Genomic DNA, 10,221 nt, shown 5'->3' on the forward strand with positions numbered 1-10,221 from the left:
TCCGCCGCTCCACGCGTGCGGCGACGGCAATGGAGAGCCATATTCTTGCGGCTGACGTGCCTCCACACTCCGGCGTCGGACGAGAAGGTCATCCCCTGCGCCTCAAGCATCCTCTTCTTCGCCTTGAGCAACCGGGCTGCGTCCTCTGGGTCCCACAGGAAGATGCACGAAGACAGCTGCTGCAGGAAGGGTTTATACAGCTGGTGGCTCTCGGTGGTGACACCTGTTATGGAAAAATGCATGTTACATCAAGTTATGGAACCATGATGTCTCTTACTGTGATGCTGTTTGTTTAATTATTGTTTTTGCCACAACGCACCTGACGCGAACCGCCGCATCAGGTGCCAGATGTCCAGCCGGACCACCAGCTTGTCCCACTTCCCGAACATGTCAGCTGTCTTGGATCCCCCGTGGGACGAACAACAGTCCCGGTCGACGTAGAGGAGCTGAGGCGGCTCCACCCCAGCGTCCCGATACCGCCGCATTAACCCCGCAGCCATGGACAACAGGCCGGCACCCTCGGCGTCCGTGAGCACGGACATGAGCACCTGTCCGTGCTCGTTGCCGACGTTCGTTGCCCACGCTGCGGTCTGGGCGGCAGCACCGGCGAGCTTCCGGGTCACCTGTTTGAAAGAATAAAGCATCTCAGTAAGGCTGCACGCACATAGCCAGAGCGTGATACTCCGCACCACATTTATATACATATATATTTATACATACATAGCACCACATTTACCTTCTTGGTCGAATCCATCTTCAAGACCGTTCCGAAGACGGAGGTGACCCGGGCCTTCACGTCCTCCAGGCGGGAGAGGATGTCGTGGCAGTACACCATTAACAGCCACGCGTACTGGGGCACGGGTGGCGGTTTTGGTGGTGGGGTGCACATGCGCACGACACCTCGCGACGTGAAGGGCTCCATGACGCTGAGGTAGTGTATGGACCGCCGCATCCAGGCCTCTGTGTGTGCCTCACAGAGTTTTTTGTACAGCTGCGTGGCGCTGTTCCCCCGAGTACGCTCACGCAGCTGGATGATTACCCGCCGGTCGCAGGCGAGCCTACAGAGAGGAGCACATCATGTGTTACAGAAGAGCCACACACAGACACACTGTGACAGTGTTCAGACAGGTACTTACTTGTAGGTGAGGATTGCCGGCAAGAGGGCGCAACACACAGACACACTGTGACAGTGGTCAGACAGCTACTTACTTGTAGGTGAGGATTGCCGGGAAGAGGGCGCCACAAACAGACATACGGTGACAGTGTTCAGACAGCTACTTACTTGTAGGTGAGGATTGCCGGGAAGAGGGCGCGATGCCCCTCTCCCAGCTGACCCACGACCTCCTGCGACCAGGCAGCTACCTTCCTCTTACACCGACGGCACTCCAGGTACTCGGTGGCCATCAAGTACCAGCCGTCGATGTACAGGACCCTCCGGATGGTCCTGTAGAGCCCACACTTGGTGAGGGCCCTATTACAGCATGTCGGCCGGACGCCCCACAGACGCAGGGGCGTCCAGAGGAACAGCCGACATGCGAAGAAGGCAGCTGGTGAGGCGGGTGGCTGAGTGTAACTCGGCCGGGGCTGAGGGGGGTCCCACCACAGCTTGAGGTCTGTGGTGAGTTTGGTCCTCCCCTCGCTGTCTGTCTTGAACAGCTCCCGGCCGATCCACTCCTGCTCTTCCACGGTGAGAGCTGTCCGCCAGCTCTCAGGCAACCGGGACTGTGAGGGAAAAAAACAACACAAACAAACACACTGTAAGGAGGCTGAGAGGAGGTGCTACATGCAGTTTGACAGTCAACTTCACTGAGTTGTGCCGTCCATGAGTACGGGCACGGTGTGTGTGTGTGTGTGTCTGTGTTTGTGTTTGTACCTCAGCCGAAGCAGGAGTGGGCGTTGCGGGCTGCTCCACTTTCCTCTCCTTCCTCTTCCTCTTCGCCGGCGCTGGTGCCAGGGTGGCCTCCCCAGATGGCGTCTCCTCCACGGAGACGCGACGGGGCTCCTCCCTGGTCAACGCCGGAGCCCGAGCCGGAACCGCGAGCGTAGGTGGAGCAGCCGCAACTCGAGGTGGTGGCGGTGGGGGAGGGATGGAGGACAACGCCGGAGGAGGTGGAGATGGAGGCCTCACCACCAGCGGGAGAGTCTGAAGGACCTGTACGTGAGCTTCAGACACATTCACACACAACAAAATGGCATCAGCACAATGATAGTCATGGGGCAACACACAGGCAGGCAAGACTAAGTGAGTCTGAGTGTTAATGACGTGCAGCATGCCAGTGATTAGATGACGTGCAGAATGCAAGTAATTAGATGACGTACAGCATGCCAGTGATGGGGCAGATGGTTTAGTGCTACAAGGTGAATGTCAAGAGATGCAGCAGGGCCAAGGGAAGTAGACATCTGAAGGTGGTTAAGCAAATCTACATTGCCACTACGTTCTACACATCTACCACCGACAAAGACGGCTACATTACCTGCCAAACCTACCTTTGGTCTTCAAGCATCAGCTGTAGAGACCAGTAAATGAAACCATTACAGTTAATACAAAAATACCGCCAGAAGAATATATATTGAGGGCAAATGTTACAGTGTGACGTGTCCAGTGTGGTGCCAGTTACCCGTTTCTAAGTCAGTGGCCATCTGGACCAGATCCTCGTCCGTCACCTCTGTGGGGGGGGGGCGGCGGCGGAACCGAGGGGCACTGGTCTCTGACGGATGTAGACACCGCTGTGGGGTGGGAGGGCAATGGTTAGTTAATCCTGTACACTGAACCACTGTTGTGTTAAAGAGAAAGAAAGAGATCTACCTGGAACTGCAGGCCGTGCTGGTGTGGTCATCAGCTTCCTGACCTTGGCCTGCAGCTCACCTGGGGCCATTGGACGCCTTACCAGTAGGGCCGAGAACATGGGAGCGATCGGCTTGCGCGGCGGCAGCGCGGTGGAAGCAGCGGCCTTGCTGGGGCCACTGCTGGTGGTGGGGGTGCTGCTGCTGCTGCTGCTGCTGCTGCTGCTGCTGGTGGGAGTTGGGGGGGTAGCAGCCACCTCTGCCGACCGCTCCTTGTCTCGGCCCAGGATGTACTTCCTGGCGGCGTCCATCGAGGTCCCAGGCTGCGGTGTCTTCCGCCGTAGCCACTTGACAAAGCTGCAAGACAATGATCAAAGATTAACACGCATATCAACAAGTCACAGCACCCTGTCGACAGTTCACTGCCCTTCACCACAACAGGACTTACTTCTGGTGCTGCTTCTCCTTGGAGTCGTACAGGTCCTTCAGGGTGGCCTCCTTGTAGTCCCCAAAGCCAACAAGCGCCTCGCCCTCACACCCGGGCTGAGTGGCGCGAGCCCGGGCCTCCTCGTGCACCCGGTGGTAACGCAGCTGCTCAGCAAAAGCAGGGTGGGCGCACGAGTACCGGGCGAGTGCGTCCTTGTTGGCCGTAAGGGGGCTGTCGGAGGCACTTTTCTCCCGCTCCCGCTGGTGGCTGGCAACCAACTGCGTGGTGTAGCCCACGTCGTTCTCCAGGAGCCAACGGAAAGTTTGACCCTGGTACTTGCCAAACTGGATGCTGTGGCAGCCCAGCACCAGCATGGGGTTACCAGGGTCACCGCCCTTGGAGACGACGTGGGCTTGGGCCTCCTTCTCCACCTCCTCTGGCTTCTTGGCCCTCGCAGCAGCGGCGGTCCCGCGTGGCCCCTTGGCGGCGATGAAGGCCGCCGCCTCATCAGAGGCCCGCAGGACATGCTGCTGCGAGGCCGTCAATTTAAAATTTGCAAAAACCATCTCTACAATGACATAGCACAGCGTTAAGGGAGCATTACAGGTTAAACTACATGTTAATTGCCATATTAACAGGAATATCACACATAAGATTAATGATATACTAGTACTACACATTCACTATTGAAATATTAACGTTAAAAAATGAACATAACTTGATACAACAGGTAAATAATGACAGGTAAACAAACAGGCATATTGTTAATGCATAAAACATACACTTAAACTTTATATTTTGATTTCACGTGGTGATATTATAATCTTAAGGGTCTAAAGATACTAACTGTATGGTCTTTTCATCATTTAATTTTGTTTTCAGAGATCGTCACATGTTGTCCCGTTCATTTCCAATGCAATGGATTACATTACATTACATTACATGCTAGCGATCTCTCAAAATGTATTTAATCTTTGATCAGACTACCTGGTTATCTTCATCAGACCACGTAGATGTAGTTACTACAGTTTGGAGTCGAAATTCAAAGTGTAAATATGGTTTAAATGTGTTAACCGGACGCCTGACGTACGTTAACGTATCTTTAAATAACGTTATCAAAACCAGCGATTGACAGCATAATACATCGACAAATTCCATGTCAGTACATTGTAAAAGTACTCTGGGAAGACAATGTTATGTCAGTACATTCGTAATATTCTATTTATTTTTGTTTTACTCACTGACTCACTCGTTGACTCGTTGTCAGTTGCTTTGGTGGTTGCTATGACAAACGCTTGATTATACTAACCGCTGATTGGCCCAAAACGCTCGACAAACGCTTGAGTATACTAACCGTTGATTGGCCCAAAACGCTCGACAAACGCTCGACAATACGAGCTGCTGATTGGCTAAAAACCGAAAACGCTCGACAAACGCTCGACAATCCGAGCTGCTGATTGGCCCAAAACCGAAAACGCTCGACAAAGGCTCGACAATCCGAGCTGCTGATTGGCCGTCATCCAGAGAACATTGCTGGGCACAGAGCGCAAGGATGACACGCAAATCCGTGAAGCGCTCCATATTTTTGCAGCTGTGATCAAAGCCTGCTTCACTGGACTTGATTCATCCCCTCCTGCCACTCTTTGTTTTCATTCTTGTTCCATATTTTTGCAGCTGTGATCAAAGCCTGCTTCACTGGACTTGATTCATCCCCTCCTGCCACTCTTTGTTTTCATTCTTGTTCTCTTGTGTCAAGAACTGGTGCATCTCCAATGTCTATAGCGCACTCTCAGTTTTCCTGCCAATTCTTTTTTTATGCTTGTACTCTGGGGCCATCGACAAGTGTATCCACTCACTTTCTTCAGCAGATGCCGTTGGGGAACAGGGTTTGACCACAAAGGCAATATCTTTTCCCTTCAAGGTGAGTCACAGAACACCACTGAAACAGAACAATACATTCACACAGAGCAAACTTGAGCTAAAATAAACTTCTACTTATGATGTTTTCACATTTTTATCATACAGTGACCAGCGGTGCTGTAAATACCTAAAGAGTTATATATGCCAAGTAGGAATACGTGTAAATGTGGAAAAACATACATGTGGTGTGATTGAACTTCAGTCCCTAGGCACAGTTGTCTATAAATGCAGCAATCATGAGAACAGCTAAATGAAAATACACAACAGCAACCCATCAAAGTTTACAACTCTTGATTAGTTTGAATGCATGATAGCCCAGTGAATGAATTACAAAGTGTGTGAATATGTATCCTCTGGAAGGCAGGCTACACTAATAAACAAGTTTTTTTTAAAGTGGTGAAATGGCTCGCTGGGCTCTACCACCTTGGTGAGGACTTGCTGGGCCCCCAGGTATGCATATGCCTCAAATTATCGGAGCCGTTTTGCTTGTTAAGGCAGCGCCTATGCTGAAAGGAGACCGATTTAGAGAAAAAATCAAAGAATAAATCAAATAAAAAAATCTGTGAAGTCCTTTAAGGTTTTGTTTCCGACGTGTGTCAGAGGGCCTCTACCTCAAAGTCTCCAGAGGATTAATTCCTCCTGCTGCAGTTCGTGTCCAGTTACATCGAGTGCATGCAACGGTGGCGCAAACGGCTAAGCACTTTCCGTTTTTCTGCCAACTCGATTTTTTCTCGAAAACCTGGAGGACACAGCCCATTCAGAGCTTGTATTTTGGTATCATCCATAAGTCTGCCCACCCCATTCTTTCAGTAGATGCTCTCATACATCATGGTGGAATTGGCCATTTATGAACCCTAAAGCTCTAAGATGTCCTATTCCTAAACTGATTGCGCACTCTCAGTTTTCCTGCCAACTCTTTTTTTTATGCTTGTACTCTGGGGCCATCGACGAGTGTGTCCACTCCCTTTCTTCAGCAGATGCCGTTGAGGAACAGGGTTTGACCACAAAGGCAATATCTCCAATGTCTATAGCGCACTCTAAGTTTTCCTGCCAACTCTTCTTTTTATGCTTGTACTCTGGGGCCATCGACAAGTGTGTCCACTCCCTTTCTTCAGCAGATGCCGTTGGGGAACAGGGTTTGACCACAAAGGCAATATCTTTTCCCTTCAAGGTTGAGTCACAGAACACCACTGAAACAGAACAATACATTCACACAGAGCAAACTTGAGCTAAAATAAACTTCTACTTATGATGTTTTCACATTTTTATCATACAGTGACCAGCGGTGCTGTAAATACCTAAAGAGTTACATATGCCAAGTGGAAAAAAATGTGGAAAAACATACATGTGGTGTGATTGAACTTCAAGACCCTAGGCACAGTTGTCTATAAATGCAGCAATCATGAGAACAGCTAAATGAAAATACACAACAGCAACCCATCAAAGTTTACAACTCTTGATTAGTTTGAATGCATGATAGCCCAGTGAATGAATTACAAAGTGTGTGAATATGTATCCTCTGGAAGGCAGGCTACACTAATAAACAAGGTTTTTTTAAAGTGGTGAAATGGCTCGCTGGGCTCTACCACCTTGGTGAGGACTTGCTGGGCCCCCAGGTCTGCATATGCCTCAAATTAGCTGAGCCTTTCTGCTTGTTAAGGCAGCGCCTATGCTGAAAGGAGACCGATTTAGAGAAAAAATCAAAGAATAAATCAAATAAAAAAATCTGTGAAGTCCTTTAAGGTTTTGTTTCCGACGTGTGTCAGAGGGCCTCTACCTCAAAGTCTCCAGAGGATTAATTCCTCCTGCTGCAGTTCGTGTCCAGTTACATCGAGTGCATGCAACGGTGGCGCAAACGGCTAAGCACTTTCCGTTTTTCTGCCAACTCGATTTTTTCTCGAAAACCTGGAGGACACAGCCCATTCAGAGCTTGTATTTTGGTACCATCCATAAGTCTGCCCACCCCATTCTTTCAGTAGATGCTCTCATACATCATGGTGGAATTGGCCAATTATGAACCCTAAAGCTCTAAGATGTCCTATTCCTAAACTGATTGCGCACTCTCAGTTTTCCTGCCAACTCTTTTTTTTATGCTTGTACTCTGGGGCCATCGACGAGTGTGTCCACTCCCTTTCTTCAGCAGATGCCGTTGAGGAACAGGGTTTGACCACAAAGGCAATATCTCCAATGTCTATAGCGCACTCTAAGTTTTCCTGCCAACTCTTTTTTTTATGCTTGTACTCTGGGGCCATCGACAAGTGTGTCCACTCCCTTTCTTCAGCAGATGCCGTTGGGGAACAGGGTTTGACCACAAAGGCAATATCTTTTCCCTTCAAGGTTGAGTCACAGAACACCACTGAAACAGAACAATACATTCACACAGAGCAAACTTGAGCTAAAATAAACTTCTACTTATGATGTTTTCACATTTTTATCATACAGTGACCAGCGGTGCTGTAAATACCTAAAGAGTTACATATGCCAAGTGGAAAAAAATGTGGAAAAACATACATGTGGTGTGATTGAACTTCAAGACCCTAGGCACAGTTGTCTATAAATGCAGCAATCATGAGAACAGCTAAATGAAAATACACAACAGCAACCCATCAAAGTTTACAACTCTTGATTAGTTTGAATGCATGATAGCCCAGTGAATGAATTACAAAGTGTGTGAATATGTATCCTCTGGAAGGCAGGCTACACTAATAAACAAGTTTTTTTTAAAGTGGTGAAATGGCTCGCTGGGCTCTACCACCTTGGTGAGGACTTGCTGGGCCCCCAGGTGTGGATATGCCTCAAAATAGCTGAGCCTTTTTGCTTGTTAAGGCAGCGCCTATGCTGAAAGGAGACCGATTTAGAGAAAAAATCAAAGAATAAATCAAATAAAAAAATCTGTGAAGTCCTTTAAGTTTTTGTTTCCGACGTGTGTCAGAGGGCCTCTACCTCAAAGTCTCCAGAGGATTAATTCCTCCTGCTGCAGTTCGTGTCCAGTTACATCGAGTGCATGCAACGGTGGCGCAAACGGCTAAGCACTTTCCGTTTTTCTGCCAACTCGATTTTTTCTCAAAAATCTGGAGGACACAGCCCATTCAGAGCTTGTATTTTGGTACCATCCATAAGTCTGCCCACCCCATTCTTTCAGTAGATGCTCTCATACATCATGGTGGAATTGGCCATTTGTGAACCCTAAAGCTCTAAGATGTCCTATTCCTAAACTAATTGAGCTTTTGCATCAATTATTGTGTCAAGCAAAGGTATGCAGAGGCGAGATGACTCGCTGGGCCCTACCACCTTGGTGATAGCTCGCTGGAACCCAAGGTGTAGATATGCCTTGAGCTGGGCACCAAACCTGTGCTTGCTAAGGCAGCACATATACTAAAATTGGATCGATACAGAGAAGATTAGCATGGCCCCTACGAAAAGCTTCGCCATCGTTCTTCTCTGTTTTCGCGCATGCGCATTAGTGCCTTCGCGCATGCCCAGTCGCACAAACGCGGTACAAACGAGACACCATCAAAGCGTAGGATCGAATCCCGACCGAAGCACAAATATTAAACATTATATTACACACTATTATATTCATATTATGCCTATTTCATGTGTATACATAAAAGTAACATGCCGTGCATTATTTGTTTCACCTTTTTCTGCATAGATATTAAAATCTGTTGTGTTAAACATTATATTGTATTTATATTGTTTATGTTAAATAATATACTGTATTCATATTGTTTCCCCTTTTTATATTGTTTCACCCTTTTCTGCATAGATATATTGTATTTATATTGTTTCACCTTTTTCTGCATATATATAAAAATTTGTTATGTTAAACATTATATTACATTTATATTATGTCAATAATTTTATTTCAATGTATAAATAAAAGTTACATGCCGTGTATTATTCGTTTCACCTTTTTCTTCAGTAAAAAAAATATCAATTAAATATCAGTAGTTGTTGTTGTTGTTGTTGTAGTTGTTGTTGATGATGATGATGTATAGATGCAGAAAACACCAAACACAGCAGCAGTAGACTACAGTGTGAAATAGATTATTTATTTCAAACTACAATACAATAAAACATGATGATTTTGATGATGATGATGATGATGATGATGATGATGATAATAATAATAATACAAATAGAGCATCAGAGCAGACACATGGCATAAATGTTCTGGGGCGAGATGCAGAACAGTGGTATTGATGCAGAACAGTGGCACAAGGCTTCATTCCTCTTATTTTAAACCACATCAATCACAGCAGACAGACGCATAGTATAAGGGCTCATTACAGACATGCATGGATAAATAATGCAGCAGCATACAGTGTGAAGTACCAACGCGGCGGCAACAGAGCCAGTGGCAACTGGACGTAACTCCAAAGACAGTGACCACATTATTGAACATACCCACATGTCCAAAAGGCCTATATAACTTGTCAGCGCATAAAATCAGAACAGCACAAATGCATGACAATGTGTTATACAGGTGTGAATGTGTTATACAGGTGTGAATGGGACAGACAATGTTTTCTTTTCTTTTTCTTAAGCCATATGATAGGCAGCATACACACACAGTATAGGCCTATATAACTTGTCAGTGCAAAGAATCAGAATAGTACAAAGGCATGGCAATGTTATACAGGTGTGAATGGGATACACAATGTTTTTTTTGCTGTAGAAAAGTTGTGGCAGGTGTGGACCGGTGTTTGTAGGAAGCCTCCACACCGCGGCAAGGTCCCGGTCCTTGTGGAGGGTAAAGTCAATGTCTTTAAAAAACAAACAAACAAACACTGAAACAACTATATACACCTGCCCCAGCGAGAATGCGAAATCAGTCCGGGGCTCGACCCTGGTCCTTCATCTCCCTCAGCCAGTCCTCCACACTCTTACCCGCTGCGGCGGCAGAGCAAAAATGTACATTGCCGTAGCGGGTGTGTCCGGTCTCCCTCCGCTTTGGCTGGCCGCATCTCCTGCACTTTTGTTCTTGTGGCACGCCGGCCCAGGCAGCGACGACTGTTCCTGCCGCTGCCCTCTGCTCAGCCCTCTTCCTCCTCAGCCATTCAGTTTTGTACGCAGAGCGAGGCTGA

The 10,221-nt window shown here is 47.6% G+C and overlaps 1 pseudogene; it reads left to right on the forward strand.

The window, feature by feature from the left end:
* Positions 1–8,482: 8,482 nt before the first annotated feature.
* Positions 8,483–8,580, forward strand: LOC143716815 (U6 spliceosomal RNA; annotated as a pseudogene).
* The last annotated feature ends 1,641 nt before the right edge of the window (positions 8,581–10,221 follow it).

Source organism: Siphateles boraxobius, unplaced genomic scaffold, assembly GCF_051911475.1.
Source record: "Siphateles boraxobius isolate OS27281-9 unplaced genomic scaffold, OSU_SipBor_1 6, whole genome shotgun sequence".
Lineage (NCBI taxonomy): Eukaryota > Metazoa > Chordata > Actinopteri > Cypriniformes > Leuciscidae > Siphateles > Siphateles boraxobius.